A 19,341-nucleotide genomic window follows, 5' to 3' on the forward strand; every position below is an offset into this window, starting at 1 on the left:
TTTTTTTTACATTTTACATGACATCGTCAACATCCAATGTTCCAGCAGCAATCCGGCAGCTACATCCTCCATTTTAAAGTGGTAGTTGGGGAATGGCATAAAGTGGATTCCCCCAACTATGTTGCGTGAGCGTGAGGAGAGAAACCAGCAACCACTAGCGAAATAGCTTTGTGTACACAAAGTGGCCAGAGGTAGTGTGATCTCCGTCTCCAGCACCTGCCGTCATGCCCACCTCACTTTCTGTTCTCCCTGGAACAGGTTTTTTTTTTTGTAGCAAGCTGCCTGAAGCAACAGATACATGTTGCTTGATCCAGACAAAGATAAAAAATTTCCACAAAGCATGTCTCTTAACCCCCCCCCAAAAAAAACCCAGGAAAATAGTTACTTTGTTGATCTTCAAGTCTCATAACTCCAAAATGGAGGGGCATTAAATATGGACTATACATCTATTATTAGATGCATATGCATAAGAACAGAGAATTATTACTTAAAAAAACAGAGATTGCTTGCATCGCATTTCCTTTAAAACTGGGAGAAAGGTGATTGGCTGGCTGCAATGATTGACACGGGTATAGCAGTCCCTCTCCTCCCCCATTTTAATCAGCCACGTGGAGTGCCAGGAAGCGGGAGAAAGTGGAAGAAGAAAGCTAGAGCACGAGGAGGTGAAAAATGATGGGGGGCATAATTTTTAATAGTGTTAAGCAATTGTACTGGCTTAGCGCTATGATCTTAGATCTCAGAATGGCCCTGAATAAGCAGTAAGAACAGAATAATACAGCTCACAAAATGAGAAATTATTGTACTGAAAGCAGACAGGTATCATGCAGATAGGGGAACTGAAACTAAAGGAAGTGATAAATATTACATACAGTCAACAGAATAATAAAATGGATTACAAAATTTGATAACAAAACAAAGCATAATATATACTACTAGTAAAAAAGCCCATTGTATGAAGAAGACAATGGGCGCTAGCAGGTGGGGACCAGAGCGAGCGGCAGGTGAGGGACAGAGCGAGGGACAGGCTACCTGAAAGAGGAGGCGGGAGTCCCAGGTGTGGTGCGCTGGGCTGTGGCGGCTCCTCTGCATTTTTTTGTTCTTCTGCGGCTTTCCCGGCGGCACCATTGTGTTCTGGGGCCATGAGGGCAGGGAGCACCCAGCAGCTGCGCTGTGGGCGGCTGCCGGGGCTCCCAGGGCGCCAGCTTGAAGCGGCGAAAGGCTCCTCCAGGGTTTTTTTTTTTCTGCTGCCTCTCGGCAGGGTTTTTTTTCCTGCTGGCTCTCGGCTTGGAGCTGCGAAAGGCTCCTACAGGGTTTTTTTCTGCTGGCTCTCGGCTTGGAGCTGCGAAAGGCTCCTACAGGGTTAATGTTTTTCTGCTGGCTCTCGTGGGCGTGCCGGCTTGGGGCTGCGAAAGGCTCCTACAGGGTTTTTTTTCCTGCTGGCTCTCGGCTTGGAGCTGCGAAAGGCTCCTACAGGGTTAATGTTTTTCTGCTGGCTCTCGGCTTGGGGCTGCGAAAGGCTCCTACAGGGTTAATGTTTTTCTGCTGGCTCTCGGCTTGGGGCTGCGAAAGGCTCCTACAGGGTTTTTTTTCCTGCTGGCTCTCGGCTTGGAGCTGCGAAAGGCTCCTACAGGGTTTTTTTCTGCTGGCTCTCGGCTTGGAGCTGCGAAAGGCTCCTACAGGGTTAATGTTTTTCTGCTGGCTCTCGTGGGCGTGCCGGCTTGGGGCTGCGAAAGGCTCCTACAGGGTTTTTTTTCCTGCTGGCTCTCGGCTTGGAGCTGCGAAAGGCTCCTACAGGGTTAATGTTTTTCTGCTGGCTCTCGGCTTGGGGCTGCGAAAGGCTCCTACAGGGTTTTTTTTTCTGCTGGCTCTCGGCTTGGAGCTGCGAAAGGCTCCTACAGGGTTTTTTTTTCTGCTGGCTCTCGGCTTGGAGCTGCGAAAGGCTCCTACAGGGTTTTTTTTCCTGCTGGCTCTCGGCTTGGAGCTGCGAAAGGCTCCTACAGGGTTTTTTTTTTCTGCTGGCTCTCGGCTTGGAGCTGCAAAGGCTCCTACAGGGTTTTTTTTTCTGCTGGCTCTCGGCTTGGAGCTGCAAAAGGCTCCTACAGGTTTTTTTTTTCTGCTGGCTCTCGGCTTGGGGCTGCGAAAAGCTCCTACAGGGTTTTTTTTTCTGCTGGCTCTCGGCTTGGAGCTGCAAAGGCTCCTACAGGGTTTTTTTTTCTGCTGGCTCTCGGCTTGGGGCTGCAAAGGCTCCTACAGGGTTTTTTTTTCTGCTGGCTCTCGGCTTGGGGCTGCAAAAGGCTCCTACAGGGTTTTTTTTTCTGCTGGCTCTCGGCTTGGAGCTGCGAAAGGCTCCTACAGGGGTGTTTTTTTTTTCTCTTCAGCTTCTCGACGGCTGGAGTCTCGTCAGGCCGGGAGCAACTGCGAACCGCGCTGCACGCGGCTCGCAGTTGCTGGGGCTGGTAATCGGAGGGACCAATCGGCAGGCGCTTCGCGCCTGCCGATTGGTCCCTCCGGTTGTCTGTCATGAGGAAGGGTCCAATCTGGACCCTTCCTCATCCCGGACACATCCCGCCCCAGAACCCCTTACTGTTTTATTTAGTCCGTGGCGCCCGCGGCGCCACGGGCGGTGTACAGATGGCGCCCGCGGCGCCACGGGCGGTGTACAGATGAAGACTTCCAGGAAAGATGAGCAGTCCTGAATTTCTTTTATGCTTGCACAATCTAAGATATTCCTAAACTATTTCATACTGGACAATATCTTCATTAGCATGGAAAGTGTATCCTAACCCAAACCCATCATCTGTACAATTCTTAGTGTTTCTTTATGTGTCCCTATAGGAGTGTGGACACTTTAAAATATGAATTTCTAGTAATATATCTTTAAACCGCTCGGGGAGTGGTATACATAATTAAGGGATAAGGGATAAATGGGCGGAGAGTGGGCAGGGCCAGTCCAGGTGGGGGCCCAATCGGAAGGCGCTTTGCCAGACAGACCAGAGTTCTAGTCAGTCGGGTGAGGGCCCAGTCGGAAGGCGTGAAGCCCACTCAGGACTTTGGCCCAATCATTGGTTGCCACCAGTGGGTGGTCAGGAGAAGTAGCCATGCTGATGACTGCTCCAGAGGCCTGCCATGAAGTGCACAGTTTTGTCTTTTGCTTTGGAGGGCTAAGCTTTGACCACTGTGGAGAGGTGCATAGTGGACAAAACTCATGGCTCAAGGTCTTCCACAAAGGGATAGAATACTAGGGAGCCAGATGTTGCAGCAACTGGTAAAAAGCTACAGCCTCCATAATGGAGAAGGGTTGTCTATCTACAGCAATCCTCTCAACAGTGAGGTGAATGACTACTTCCTGGGCCCTCCATGGGCCTTTCTGTCAGAATGGCCTCTTGGAGGGTGGCTTGCCTTAATGTTCCTCTACCCATTCCTCACCATCATCCAAAGAAAGTGTTATAGGATGCTTCTTAGGGGAAGGACATTCTTCCAAAACACTGTTCTACTATTTTTTGTGTTTTATTTTCAGTACCATTTCTAAAACACAAACAACTTTAGAATAAGTTAACAATGACAAGGACTCACTCTTTTGCTCTCCCCATCTCACATGCACACACACATACACCAGTCTCCCTATCAATTGTATTTATTTAGTTTAATTTCCCTGTTTTAATGTACCTTAACTTCACCCTCCTCAGCAATACTGATTAGTTTTATTAATGCTTCAGTACAAATCCATGAATATCTATCGTATTTCAAACTATAAAGTTTCTTTTGAAGGCTGTGGTGGGTAAGTGGTAAACTATCCCAGGCACAGCTATAAAAAGCCAGTCAGCACACAATAATGAATACATACAGAGGAAGAATAAAAGGCCACCGCTGGGCAAAGCTTACCCAATGACATGCAGAAAATGGCTGCCTAAAGGAACCTGCTGCCTTGAAGAGTAAAATCCACTGGACACAAAATTCCTTAGTCAAACCAGGCCACCAAAAGCCAATCAACTGGTCAAAAACAGATCACCTGACTGTGCTTTAGCACTGGCAGCCGAAGCCCCAAAAATGGAACAAAAAAATGGAAGCAGCTGCCTTGCACATGCTTGTCCTCTAATCACCACTTTCAGCTGGCTAGCCACACACAAAAGGTCTCAATTGCTGTAAAGCAGGGGAAAATAGATTCCTGGCTGTAGTGACATGAATACCTCTTTTACCTCTCAGAGTGTCTCTGAGGAAGAGGAAGAGAAAGCTGTTTGTAAGGTGCTTTAGAACAGTGGTCCCCAACCTTTTTATCACCAGGGACCTGTCAATGCTTCAATTTTACTGAGGCCCGGGGAGTGTAGTCTTTTTCCTGAGGGATGTCATCGCTGCTGCCTGAGCTCCTGCTCCACTTGCTTTCCCGCTGGTGCCCGACTTCCAGCTGCCCACTGTGGGGTGCTGCCAGCAGCAGCTGCGCAGTGCCATGCCATGGGGGATCCCCAGCCATGGCGGCTGCACCAAAGGTGAGCTGGCAGCAGAACGGCAGGGCAGCCCCCAAGGCAGCAGCCAGGGAGGAAGACGAGGAGGAGCCACGGGTACCAACTCATCCTAGGACCGGTACCGGTCCCCGGACCGGGGGTTGGGGACCACTGCTTTAGAACACTTTTAGGTAGTGAAAAGTGGGGTAAAAAAGAACAACAGCTCTTCTTTGCCACTGAGGCAACCAGGCCAACTCTCCATATCTTCCCACATGGTGAGCAATTGTAAGCATTTTGGGGTCTATCTTGGCTACCCTAAGGTATTCTTTGCCTGGAAAATGTGCAAAAAACATTCAGTGTAGCTCTAATAATTTATTCACTGTACTTAGTATTCATCCCATGTTTTTTCTTCCCAAAGGGACCCAAAACAACTTACAACAGAAAAACTATATAAATAACCCAGTAAACAGCAAAGAAAACAATTAATTTGATTTTGGACTGGTTCTAGATTCATCAGTTTGTTCATCCTGCAGGCAAAAAGCTAAAGAACCTAGGGAACTTTTGCTTTTGTTTGTATTATGGGTTCCATCCAAACTATATAATGAGGCTGAAATGTGAAGGAAAGAATAAACTCTCAGCAAGATGTTACAGTTGGCATTAATATATATTATACAATGGAGCACGGGGGGGGGGAGGTTGCGTATGTCTTAATTATATTTTTGGGACTAAAAATATACCACTTTGGGTTTTATTTCAAAACTAGTAATTAAGCCCGCTGCAGGTTAAAAACAGCGGGCGCTAGGACGGCAATGGAGGCTTGGGGGGTGGCTGTGCGGGCTAGGAGCGGTTGGGCGCGGTCCGGAGGCTTTGGATGGGCTTGGGCGAGGGTGTCCAACATTGGCTGGGGGCATGTGTGGCTGTGTAGCTGGGGGCGGTGTACGTGAGGCGTCGGCGAATTGGTGGATGTCGTAGCGGCGTCGTGTCCAGCGTTTTGGCCGCGGACCATGCCGGAGCCAGCCACTGTCAGCAGAGGCGGTGGGAGTCCCGTGTGCGCGGCCAGCGCCATTGTTGCCAGGGCCGCCGTTTGAGGAGTGGTGGCGGGCAGCAGCACTTGGAAGCTTCGCCGGTCGGCGTGGAGGTCCTCTGTTGGCGCGAAGGGAGTCCCCAGCAGCCGGGCGCAGGGTGGCTTGCAGGGCCTCCCTGCCCGCCGGCCTGTTGCTCCCTGCCCGGCAGGCTGCCGCCGCGGGAGGCGCAAAGCGCCTCCTGCCGCATCAGGCCGCCGGCAAGCCAGTCTCCGGCAGCTGGGCGCAGGGCGGCTTGCGGGGCCTCCCTGCGCCCAGCTGCTGGGGACTGGCTTGCCAGTGGCCTGATGTGGCAGGAGGTGCTTTGCGCCTCCCGCGGCAGCAGCCTGCCGGGCAGGGAGCACCCGCCAGCCGCGCGGCAGCCTGATGTGTTGGGAGGCGCTTCGCGCCTCCCAACGTGTCAGGCCGCCGGCAAAGGAGCAACTGTGAGCCGCGCTATGCGCGGCTCGCAGTTGCTCCAGCGGGGAATCGGAGGGACCCCTCCGATGGTCTGTCCGGAGGAAGGGGCCAATCGGCACCCTCCCTCATCCCGGATACATCCCGCCTTCACAGCCCTTACAGCTTTATTTAGACTGCGGCACCCGCGGCACCCATGGCGCCGCGGGCTGTGTTAAGATATTTAAAAGGTTAACTGAACCTGTACAGACCAACAATTAAGAATACAAAAAGTACCCTATCCACTCTGCTTCCTATACTTCAAGCACCCATTCATACAATATTCCCATGCTATCCAGTCAGCTAGAGAGTAATCATAATGGTGAAGGTTAATGTAGTAATTTGTTCTCTAGATTATCCACTATCAGTGCAATTACTTACCCCCCCCCCCCCATTTCTCCCTGAGACCTGGCTTCCCTATCTCCCATGCAGGGCCATGCTAATTAGAATAATTTAAGAGCAGCTTTGTTTTATTTAATCATTCTTTTCCGTTTTGTTCCCCATTCTGTGCCAATACTGTTTGACATTCTTTCCCCAGGATCTAAAACAGGGGGTGGTTTCACTCTAAGGTTTCCAGCCTCCAGGTGGGCCCAGGAGATGGCCCAGAATTACAACTGATTTCCAGACGGCAGAGATCAGTTCCTCTGGAGAAATGGCTATTCTGGGTGTTGGTTTCTACGGCAACATAACATGCTGAGGTCCCACCCTTCTCCAAACCCCAAGCTTCACAGGCTTATCTCCAGGAATTTCTTGTCCCAGAGTCCTTAATCCTTTGCTTTCAGTAGCTTTACATGCTGTCATGTATGCTGGGGTTCCATCAAGACTGATGTGATGTACTTTCTGAAACAAAGTTAAATTACCAAAGTGTTACTAATTTCAACTGCCCACATCCTATCTAGAGTCAAATATTCTAAACATATGGAACTTAAGTATATCTGAACCTGCAAAGGTTCCTGGTACAACTTAGTCTTTCTTCTGCTTTTCATTTCATATATTCACTTATTTTAGCAGCAGTTCACACTCATCTAACAACATATGATGGGAGAACAGATTTATGCCCACCTCACAGTGCCTACCAAATAATTAGGCAAGCTTCCATTTTCCTCATATTTCTGCCTAGATTTTGTAACATAAATTATTTGTTAACGTTACTGATTTCTATAATTAGAAAATTTTCATTATTCTGTTTGTTTCAATTTCCAAATATCGCACTACAGGAGATTGTTGCAGGGTTCTGTTTTGCAGGCCCATGGGGAGACAAATGGTATGGCCGGGGTCTCTTCATGAAGCACAGTCATGGCCAATTGGGTAAGGCCTGAAATGGCTGGTGGGGTCAGGGAATCCCGCTGAGCCACACATTTCAGGCTTCACCCACACTGTCCTTCCTCTTTTTGCATTGTTATGGTTGTCTTGCTGTGATTGGTTTTGTTATCACAGTTTTGTTGGTAGTGTCAGCATAGAAATGGATTTATTTCAGGGGAAATTTGACCTGCATTTCTGTTCCTGTTTCTCATCTTTGACCTGCCCTCACTGGAAGCATTAGACAGTGGCTACTGCCCATATGGAATCCCACAAAACTGCCATCCTATGGTATCCCCCAGTGGGCAGACTAGAAGACTTCTGCATATATGAGCCAGTGTGTGTGTGTGTGTGGGGGGAAGGTTGGCCAAAATGCCCTGGATCCATTTGCCCCATGCTGCCCCAAGTCTCTGTCAGCTGTAACCTCCAACCCAACTCACTTGACATAGTGGAATAGGCTGCCTAAGGAGGTGGTGAGGTCCCCCTCACTGGCAGTCTTCAAGCAAAGGTTGGATACACACTTTTCTTGGATGCTTTGGGCTGATCCTGCGTTGAGCAGGGGGTTGGACTAGATGGCCTGTATGGCCCCTTCCAACTCTATGATTCTGTGACATGTAACATCTGGTCCAGTTTTTGCTTATGTGTATGGTGCTGCAGGAGAAGGAGTTTCAGCTCCCCCCAACTATTTTCCAGAGTCAGAACAATGGAGGGGGGTGTTTGCCCTACTCTTGGGTCTCTGCATATACTAACTATGCAGGAACACCACCTTCCCTTGCATCTGGCTGTCTTTGATATAATTGTGAAGATGAATTAACTCTCTAGATTTGAGAGAACTCACATTGAGGCTGACACTGACATGGAACCATCTGGCTGATATTTGAATGGAAAGGAAAAATTTCCACCATCCCCATCCCCATCATCAAAAATATGGAAGAACAAATTCTGATGCTTTCAAGCACAAAACCTTCTCTAAGTGATGGAAACTTTGAAGAATTTCTTCACTGCTACGTCCTCTGTATTTGTTATGCATGCTGTCAACAATTGATAAGCAATGACAGAAAAGTAATCGAGTCTAGCAGAGTGTGAAAGTCATATATTTGAATATGTGTTTATATGCATAGGGGATTTCTGGCATTAGATCGGAAGAGAACAGAACAAAGTTTGAGAGCTCATCCAAAGGCTTGCAAATGGAAGGGCAAGCTGCAGTTTTGGAAAAGTTTCAAAGAAGGAAATTTTCTTTCCATATCAGGAAGGTAGATTCAGTAAGGAATATCCTGGTTTGACACGATTTGTAATGAGACTTTGCCAGCTGGAATGTGTTTGAGTAGTCTGCTCACATCTTCATACTAACAAGAAAGGCAACACCATCCCAGGTAAGCTTTCTTAGCAATACTTTCACGTACTCCCATAAATAACACGGCAAGCACCATACAGGTGCTGATAATGCTCCTGATTCTCAGAAAGATAAGGGGATTTTAAAATACTTTTGAGGTGTTGAAGAGCCTGCATTATTTTGCCATTTTCTAGCAACTGAATTCTTTCAAGAAAATGCTCTCCGTCCTTCATTGTTAAGCACTGCACATTTTTGAATGGTTAGATTTTCTTCAGTTTGGGCCATTGCAACAAAGCAGGATTAACACCCAAAAAATACAGACCTGAAAAAATACAGTGCACTTTTTAAAACGTTTATAGCAGTGCTTTAGCAGTAATGCAATTCTATAAATTAACTTTGTGCAAGATCCCCCACTCCCCAAGAAATAAGAACACAAGACAACAGTGTGGCTTTCATCAGTTTATTTAAATGGCTGATCTACGTCATAATTTATTAAGGTATGCTAACAGATTTTAACAGCAGGCTCTGCTTGTTGAGCAGATGGATGTTGGCTCCACACGTGGCCTGCAATTCTAGCAGCCTTGTGTATCCTCATCTGCACTTGCACATGATTTGAGAAGTTGCAAGCCTCATCCTTTTCCCTCAGTGTAACATAAGACCACCACCTTGTTTCAACGATGCTGCTTAGCATCAAAAATCCTCCATCCCAACCCACCCAGCCATAATGTGTAGGATGAACAGTTTAGGACATGACTTTCCATTATGCCCAATGACTCGGGGCACTTGCCAATTAACCCTACCTATCAGGAACAACCTTAAAAATTCTGCCAACGAGTTATAGCCTAACTAGCCAAATACATAGTTTTTAGAACTCCCCTTTAGTGACATGAAACAAACAAACAAATGAATAGGTTCCCCCACCAGCTAATATGAGAGATCTAAAAAATTCTTGCTTATATGAAACCAGCATGATGACACTCCATCCCCAGACAAGGGACTTGATTTTCACACTCTGTACACTTCTTTTGCTTCTGTTTTTTCCTCCAATCATTCTATTTCTATAATTGTGACCTTTCAGACTTCTTAGTCTTTGAGTCCTCAGCAGTGCTTGGACTCAGGGCACCACAGGGTGTTCAATGGCCTATTGTGAGGAGATTTTAGGTTTGAAGGAACCACACAGTCGGCATGATGAAAACAACCAAGAAACAAGCTTATTCAGTGATATGTGTGGCCTGGTGTTTGCTTTGATTTGCTTTTCTCCAGTTCTCTTAGTATTATGGTTTCTTGTCTGCAAAGCAGGTTTCTTGTCTGACTGATTCAGATACAATACAATAGAAAGGCTATTAACTTTCCACTGTCTTTGACATAAACAGTTCCTACACATTTTTTTCAATACAAATTGTTAGCCCTTTTGATGTTTTTTGATAAGAACTGAAATTTGGTAGGATAACATTAAAGATTGGAATATTAGAATTGAGAGATACAACTTATTTAAAAGGGATAGACAAATAAAAAAGGAGGAAGTAGTAGCAGAAATCCTGGGCAGATGAGGTGCAATGGGCTAAATGATTTTCCATGTGGGTGCAGGAAGAGGTGGGGCAACCTGCCCTGTCTCAAATTCCAGCCTGCAGCCCAGCATAGAGCCCCTGATGTGGAAAATGTCCCAGGATAGAGCCCTCCCCCAAACCTTCCTGTGCTTGAATGGGCCAACCTCTGGATGATGTGACGCTTGTCGGCCTTCCTTCCCACCATGCTGATCAGCTGAGGCTTGAACAGAGTGACAAGGGAGGCAACTTTCATAATTCCTTTTCATAACTCCTTGGCACAGGAGTTGTTGGGTCTCAAACCTAGTGAAGATGTCAATATCTCCACCATGGAGATTGCCAAGCAGATGTGTTCTCCTTGCACAAGTACCAGTTCATCACCCATATCCTATTTGATTCCAGCCAACCACCTAGAGATTGATAAGGCTTGGAAGGATTGGACCTTCCAAGTTTAGTAGTTGACAACATGATGAAGTCCAGAAAACTTGCTTTCAGTCATCTCTATAATTGTATCTGGCAAACATTCAAAAGTAGGCCAGTACAAAAAAGCTGGATCCGCTGAAACCTACTTGAAAGGTTGCAGCACTGACTGCTATATGGGCCTTCAAAAGACTGCAAAATTCTTTTTCTTGTAGGCACATTAGGCTTTTCCTTAAAGGAACCATGAAGTTGGCTCCTCCCATTAGACATAGGTTGCTGTGAAGGACAGCACTTTAAAAGTAAGGTTCAAAGCGTTGAAGTGACAGAGAATTGATCAATAAAATCTTCACTGAGGCAGAGAGCTTGAGTGACAGACCAATCACTCTGATTGGCTTGCAACAACTGTGAAATATGTGATTATTGCTATATTAGTATCAAAGCCCATTTTAAAAAGGGGCGGCAGGCGGAAGGGCATGAGAGGGTGGCCCCAAAGTCCCCCCTTCCTGGCTCCTAGGCAACTTCCAGCTTTGGGTCCGGCAAAGGGACAGCCCCACCACATCTGTGACATGGCAAGGCTGTCTGTTTGCCAGGCCTGAAGCTCCCCCCGGCTGGCTCCTGGGCGACTTCTGGCTTTGGGGCTGGCAAAGGGACAGGGCCGCCGATCCCTTCGCTGGCCCCAAAGCTTCCCTCCACCCACCTGCCTCCTGGCTGAAGTCCACAGGGCAGGCTGGGCCGGCCGGCGGCCTACCTGCCATGTCGGCAGCCAGGGGGTGGGGCCAGTCCAGGGCCAAGGGGCTGCGTGTGGCTGCAGCGCCAGACTGACAAGCGGAGGGCCCAATTGGCAGGCCAATGGGTGCCCTTCCCCATCCCAGACTGGGTCCACCTCAACCCCCCTTACTGCTTTATTTATACCGATCCCATGGAGCGGTGTAAAGATTACTGAGGGAAGAGTTTTTAGTTAGTGTTCTGATAGAAGCCGAACACTGTCAAAATGCTGTATTAATATTTTGTGCCTTTGTTAACTCCCTGATGCCGAATGTCCTGTTAAAATGCTATAATAATGTATGTGGTCTGTAGATACATTGATGCTGGTCAATGACCGTAATAAATTAAAAGAAAGAAAAGTGTTCTGGTTGAAGCCTGCATTGAGAGAAGACCTCTGTGCATGCGCGGCACTTTCGCGCATGCACGCATGCACAAAAGTGCCGCGCATGCACAATTTCGGTCACGCACCGTGCATGTGCACCTGCGCAGCCAGGCTGCACATGCGTGATGCGCGATGCGCGGCCCTGATTTCCTCTCCCCCCCTCCCGCAGTAAGAAGCTTCCCGGGCCGCAAGCTTGCAGTAAGAAGCTTCCCGGGCCGCAAGATATTTAGCAAAGATATTTAGCAAAGATATTTGGGTAGTGGTTGAGACTTTTAAATAAGCCAAGAGAATGGGAAGAAATCTAGGGAGGGAAGAAGGATCCTTGCCCAGTTAAAAAGAAGAAAATAGTTGAGGATTTGCTTGGACTGTTGTGTAAAGAAACTAGCTTTAGGCACTTCAGTACTTAGAGGGAAACTGGTATTTCTAAGGTAGGCAGTTTGGGGTACTAAATAAGGTACCAGCCTTCAAAGAACAAAAGGATAGTTCAAAGGAACTCAAAGAAAAGACAAGAAGTATTTTGACAAACACATTACATCTAACCCTTCCCTGTATGTTAAATAAAATGTTTTGTATTGTTTAAATTTGGTTAGGACAGGGGGGGGGAGTTTTTATCCATCTCACATAAAAATCTGAGCTGCAGAAAAACTTTCAAGGCTGTAATGTTTGCCTTACATTGCTTACCCGAAAGGTTCAACATAGGTAGCAATAAAAACAAAAACAGGAAAATATTTGCTTAATTAAACAACAAATTAAATATATATGTTGAAAGACTCAACCGGCCAAACTGACCCTCTAAAACCAGTATAAAACTGAACATTTGTAGAAAATCTCAGAAGTATCCAAGGAAAAGCAATTTCCTGAGCAAACCACTTAAAATGTTTTTAAAATTCCCTTGCAGGAAATTTGGGGAAATGAGGCTCAGCACAAATATGCTATACACCTCTAATCTTTATTCATTACAATAGTTGTGGTTGCATGGAAAGTTTAATGTTGTTTGAAAATGAACATTATGGCAGAAACAACAAACTAGCCATTATTCTGAGATCTGGAAATTTGTCCTTTGCATGTCCTTTAAACTGAGTCCTCCAAAACTGGCTAATGCATCTTCTGGCACTAAATGCTTCTATTTTTCTTTTGTAATCCAGTTCAAAACAAATTCATAGAACAAAAAGGTTATATGATTGGCATGTGATAGGGCACCTTTAAATGGCCTGTTAATTCACAGGACATTGTAAAAATGTTTTAACTTTAAAAGCTAGCCATAGTACATATTGATACTAAACAGATTAATCATTATACTGTAGAAATTTCTCCCTCACTAAGAAAATGTATGAAGAGAGTGAATGATTCATTATTAAACATCTTTGTAGCAGTAACAGAGGGACTGTTTCTGCACTGGGAACTTCACTGCCCTGGCTTTCATGCATGAGCACAAATCCAGGGCGGACAACGTGCATTGGGCCAAATGTTCCCCTATGAGGGTGCAGAAAGAAGCAAAGCAACTTGCCCTGGCTCAAACTCCACCTTACATTCTGGCGTGAAGCCTCTGGTGCAGAAATGGTCTGAGTAGATTATATTTATTAGGTAATAAAATAATAAAATATACTTTTATGGTATTCAAAGTTCAAAATCACAAAAACATTTCATTCTCTTCCATTTTTTACCACTGTATAGCTTGGGGTTGGGACCTCATTTGGGGTCCCCTGGCCCCTTCCCCGGGGTCATCAGGTTGCCTGCTAACATGGTGGCAGTGGCGGCGGCATATGGAGGCATGTGGTGGTAGCGGTAAGTAGTGGCAGCAGGTGACGGCATGTGGAGGTGGGTGGTGGCGGCAGAGGTGGCGGCTGGCGGAGGTGGGCAGAGGTGGTGGTGCCATGACAATGGCTGCCTCCATGCCACCTTGATTGTTGTGTGCATGCATGCACACACATTTCCAGTGCCCCACTGGCTCCTTCTGCTGCTGTCTAGCCTGCCTGGAGTGTCACATCAGTGCCTGCTGAGGAATGTGCTGAAACACTTTGCTCAGCTCTTTCAGAGCTGGCAGGAAAGTGACCCCTCCTCCCGCATGTCCAAAGTCGCCCCATCTTGCCTGACTCCATCTAGAAAGCTCCACATGTTCTGCAGCAGGGCTGCTGCAGAAGCACCCATGGTTAAAAGAATTGAGAAAGGAGAGAAGCAGTGAGCAAAGGGAGTAAGACGCGTGCCCAAGCCCAGCCTGGAGTGGGACAGCGAGCAAAGTGGATGTGGCAGTGGCAGCACCCCCCTCCCACAGGCAGGGCCCTTGCCACACTCCATGCCACCCACCCATGGCCACATCTGGGGGGCTGGCAGAAGCACCTCCACAGTGCTAAACTGGCAGCTCCTCTGGCTGGGTCCTCGCTGGGCTTCGGCACCGAAATTGGGGTTGCGGCAAAGAAAAGGTTGAGAACCACTGGTATAGCAAAATTATGACAGGGTACTTCAAACTTAGCCTCCTTAGAAAACATATGAACATAAGAAGACCTCTGCTGGATCAGACCAGTGGTCCAACTAGTCCAGCATCCTGTCTCACCCAGTGTCCAAACAGTTAATCTGGAAGTTCAAGAACAGAGCATAGAGGCTGACATCTTTCCCTGATCTCACAAACTGCTATAAAAATTCATAGACCCATTACAAACCTTTGTTCCTACACCATAAACAAGTCAAAATTTGTGTTTACTTTTGCTTTGTGGTTTAGTTTATTGCCTCTGAACATGATTCCTCTCACCCACCATGGCTAGTAGCCACTGACCGATTTATCCTCCATGAATCATTGTAATCCCCCTTTAAAATTGTTTATTCCTGTGGCCATCAGTACATCCTTTGGCAGCAAATTCCACATTTAAATCACATTCTGTATAAAGTAGTATTCCCTTTTGTCCTGAATCTACTGCCCGTCAGCTTCACTGGATGCCCCTGAGTTTTAGTATTTTAGGAGAAGGAGAAAAATGTCATTGATGACTAATTTTGAGCTATCTGGAGAACAATTTTGAAACATTGTGATTTGTGATTTTTCATGGCAAATACTTTGGACATCAAGTCCTGCTACACATGGATATCATCGAACTATATGTATAATCTTATAGCCTTGTCTTCTGGCCAGTCAGAAATTGTGTACAAAAAATCCAGGGAAGCTGCATTGTCTAGTCCAGAAAAAACAAACAGGTGTCTTGTGGCACCTTAATAATTAACATTTTATTCCACCACAAACTTTTATGGAATACAGTCTTTTTCTGATGACAGCAATCACATAGACATTCAAAGCTAAACTGGTGCGCTTAAACCATTGTCAAAAGTTCAACACATAGTTCTCTCTTTTTAGGTGGTGTGTTTGTCACCTCTTCATGTCATATCACAGTGGTTGGTTTGGACTCTATAAAGCCCTGAGCATATCTAAACTTGGCTACTCATGTAATTCAGCCAAATGTATGTGGATATTCCCAATAGCAATGCCAGATACCTTTTGAGGGAGAAAAACAAGAAGTTACAGATCAGAATTCCACAGGAACAGGAACTATCTAAATCAAAGAATGTTAGCTCTATGCACTCTGAAAGTTGGTTCTTTATTAAAACCATGCCAAGGCCAATATTACCCCATTGGACAATATTTACCAAGATGATATAAAATAATAATAATAATAATAATAATAATAATAATAATAATAATAATAATAATAATAATAATAATAATAATAATAATAATAATAATAATAATAATAATAATAATAATAAGTAGTAGTAGTAGTAGTAGTAGTAGTAGTAGTAGTAGTAGTAGTAGTACATTTAAAGAAACTATATAAGGAGGTTATTTCCACCAATAGCCCAATGCATGATTTTGCATTTCACATGGACTTTGTGCAGCTCATTTATCACAGACTTCCTTTTGGGGGAGGCTAGTCAGACCATGATATAGGAAGCCATCAAAACTTTCAAATTACCCTTCTTGCCAACCTTCATACAAGAGAAAAGGGAGAACATCTGTCAACAGGATCATACTTCTTCAGAATAGTAATGAGTATCCAAAGCACTGCATCCTTTTATGGTTTACTAGAGGCAAAGCCTATTAAACCCATGGAAACAACAGGCACTAGGATGCATACATATACTGTGGCCTTCCTGGAGCTGCCTACATGACAAAAACTCCTGCCCATCCCAGCAGTCTTGAGACCCTGCCTCCAAACCTCAAGGAACATTCCTGACCCAGGGGTCACCAGCTTCCAGGAGTGGCCTGGAAATCTCCTGGAATTGGAGGTCATCTGCAGACTATAGAGATCAGTTCCCCAGGGGAAAATGCTTGTTTTAGAGAGGGGATTCTGCAATGAAAATTTGCTAGTCACACCACCCTAATGTTATCATTTACATTTTATTTTGATTGATATAAGTTATATACAGCACAGCCCTAAGCCTCTGCTGAGCCTTCTGAGGTCATTGAAGTAAATGGACCAAGAAGGCTATAACCTTTTAGGGCTACATCATAAGCATCTAGGATGATCTTGGTGTATGGGTTAAGTGCATCATCTTCTAATCTGGTGAGCCAGGTTTGATACCTAGCTCATCCACCTGCAGCTAGTTGGGTGACCTTGGGCTTGCCACAGCACTGTTACAGCTGTTCTGACAAAGCAGTAATACCAGGGCTCTGTCAGCCTCACCTACCTCACAGGGTGTCTGTTGTGGGAAGAGGAAAGGGAAGGCAATTGTAAACTGCTTTGAGGAAAGTGGCATATAAAAAACAACTCTTCTTCTTTTGAACCAATGTGTCTACTGGGAAGTATGCTGAATTAAGAATTACAAGTTCTGATCCCTGCTCTCCTATAAAACCAGGTATTGGATCACCTTTCAAAGGGTAGTTATGAAAGTAAGATAAAATTGTTCTCATGCCACTACCCAAGCTCTCTGGATGAAGGACAGGATACACATATTCCTAAGTGACATGTGACACAACTCCACCCTCTAAAACCCACATTACTTCTGAAGTTAATATCCCCAAAGCATTGCTTATAATAGAAACACATGACAGAATTAATTTTAGTTATATTCCCAGGGAACCAGCAGGGCAGGTGCTATTTGCCAAGCATTTTTTTACTCTGTGTGGGAACAGGTAGCTAAAAATATTCAACTTACTTTTTAAATGTTGGTGTTTTTCTGTTCTTGTTAGAGCTCTAGCAGCAATGAAACTGATAAGTACATGTTTTAATCACAGGGTGTAAATGAGCAGTGCCTTTCCTCCTGACATGCTACATCAGTAGTAGACGATTCCACCCTACAGCTGTTAGTCTGATAATGACACTAGAAGTTTAGACTAAGTTGAAGTCAAACATTGCTCCTTTAGCTTCATGAGAAGGAAGGAAATAAAGAACATGCACGAAAAACTTGGTTTAATGGATCAAATTTCAGTTCTATCAGCTAATTTTATTTTGGGGAGCCAAGGTAACCATACTGGTTTCGATCCCACTACAAGATACGCTCATGTGAAAATTTTCATCTGGGTGTAAACTGCACGGAGCTTTTATTCCAACCACAGATCAATTTGGTCCCTGCCCTCTACACAGAATGCGATTTCCGTTTGGATTTTGGGCGGTTTTAATTTTCCTTCTGCAGCAAGAAGGATTGATCCGGAGTCACCCTACCTTTATTGTGTGATATCTCAGACTGCTTTTAAGCCTGAATATCCATTGTGAAAGAAAGTTCCGTGGTAGAGAACCTCTGATAGGCTACACCTGGTCATGTGACACGCTTGCCTTAAAGGAGAAGCCCCTAATTTCTCTCAACTTCTGTCGGTCCTAGAGTTTTCCTCCCTTCTCTGCCTTTTTCGATCCTCTCCTCCTCCCCTCCAAGAAAAGAAAGAGGCTCCCTGCCTGGCTCCTCTCCCCCCCCCCCCCTTCAAGAAAAGAAAGAAAGAGGCTTGGCTCCCCCCCACACACACACACACCTTCTGAGCCTCCCTAACCATGTGCAGAAGACTTTCCTGTTTCAATGGGGAGCGGGGGGAAAGGAAGAATCGAGTTCAAAGCGATCTGAATTCAACAGGATTGACAATGGAATAAAGAAAGTAGGTGCAGACTCTGCCCAACAGAGTGCAACTTCCACACTTTCCCAGTCTTGCTGCATCCCAAAACAGCCTCTGAAATGCTGTTCCTGAAAGACAGGGGACCACCAGAAACTCCATGGTAGAAGAACTTGTGGCTCACAGCAGGAGAGGGAAATCAGTGAAAATTTCTCCTCTTCCATCAGTTGATATCCTCCAGAGCAGTGGTCCCCAACCTTTTTATCCCTGGGGACCGGTCAACACTGGACAATTTTACTGAGGCCTGGGGGGGGTAGTCTTTTGCAGAGGGATGTCGCTGCCAGCGCTGCCTGAACCCCTGCTCTGCTTGCTTTCCTGCCAGCGTCCCTGATTTCCCGCTGCCCACTGAGTGGCGCTGCCAGCAGCAGCTGTGCAGAGCCACGATGAGGGGGAGCCCCAGCCATGGCAGCTGCTGGAGAGCACCAAAGGTGAGTTGGCAGCAGAGTGCCAGGGCAGCCCCCGAGGCAGCAGCTGGGGAGGAGGACAAGGAAGAGCCACAGCTCAGTACCGACTGATCAACCGACTGGTCCCGGTCCCCGGACCAGGGGTTGGGGACAGCTGCTCCAGAGAATGCAAGCCAGAATTGAATGTAGCACTGAATAGGTTCTCAGAGGCCATTCCAAACAGCTTCTAAGTCCATTGAGGTCTAGTTCTTATGATTGCATGAGGAAGCAAAATTTATTTGAAGAAGAGTTGATTCTTATATGTTGATTTTCTCTACCAGAAGGAGTCTGGTAGAGAAGCAAGCTGCTTACAATCGCATTCCCTTTCCTCTACAACAGGCACCTTGTGAGGAAGGTGAGGCTGAAAGAGCCATGAAATCACTGCTCGGTCAGAACAGCTTTATCAGTACTGTGGCGAGCCCAAGATCACCCAACTGGCTGCATGTGAAGGAGGGAGGAATCAGTTTGCCAGCTTGCCAGATTAGAAGTTGGCACTCCTAACCACTACATCAAGCTGGATCTCATTAGATAGACAGGATGAATGCACAATAATGTGAAACATTTCAGAGGCATGATTGTAATTGCCAAGACCATGCTGTCTTGCAGAAACCAGAGAAATTGTATTCTGAGACACAAATGTAGCAGCTTAACCAAAATGGGAATCTGGGGCAACAACAAATGGGAGGAGAAGGCAAAACGGCAGTATGAATAAGTCTTCTCTGGTTGGCAACCTGCAGATGGGGCCTGGAGTTCTCAGATGGTGGGTTCTATGGCATCACATCTCTGCTGAGGCCCTTCCCTTCCCCAAACTCTGTTCTCCTGACTTTACCTCCAAATCTCCAGGAATCTCCCCTCCTGCAGCTGGCAATCCTAGGGCATTATGCTTCATCATGAATCTGAAATGTAGGGTTCAGATAAAATGTTTGATTTTGAGTGGGTTCTAAATATGCTTCTGTGAACAATGTTTCATCTGCTACATTCCTCCTACATTATTGTACTCAAATTGGGCTTGTTAGCAATAGATTCAAGGGCACACATTCTTGCACTGACGTACTCTCAAATGGGCAATGATGGATTTCTCATAGATTTTCTACAATGTGGTTTTCTGAGCAGAAGG

Source organism: Paroedura picta, chromosome 3 (genome assembly GCF_049243985.1).
Source record: "Paroedura picta isolate Pp20150507F chromosome 3, Ppicta_v3.0, whole genome shotgun sequence".
Taxonomy (NCBI): domain Eukaryota; kingdom Metazoa; phylum Chordata; class Lepidosauria; order Squamata; family Gekkonidae; genus Paroedura; species Paroedura picta.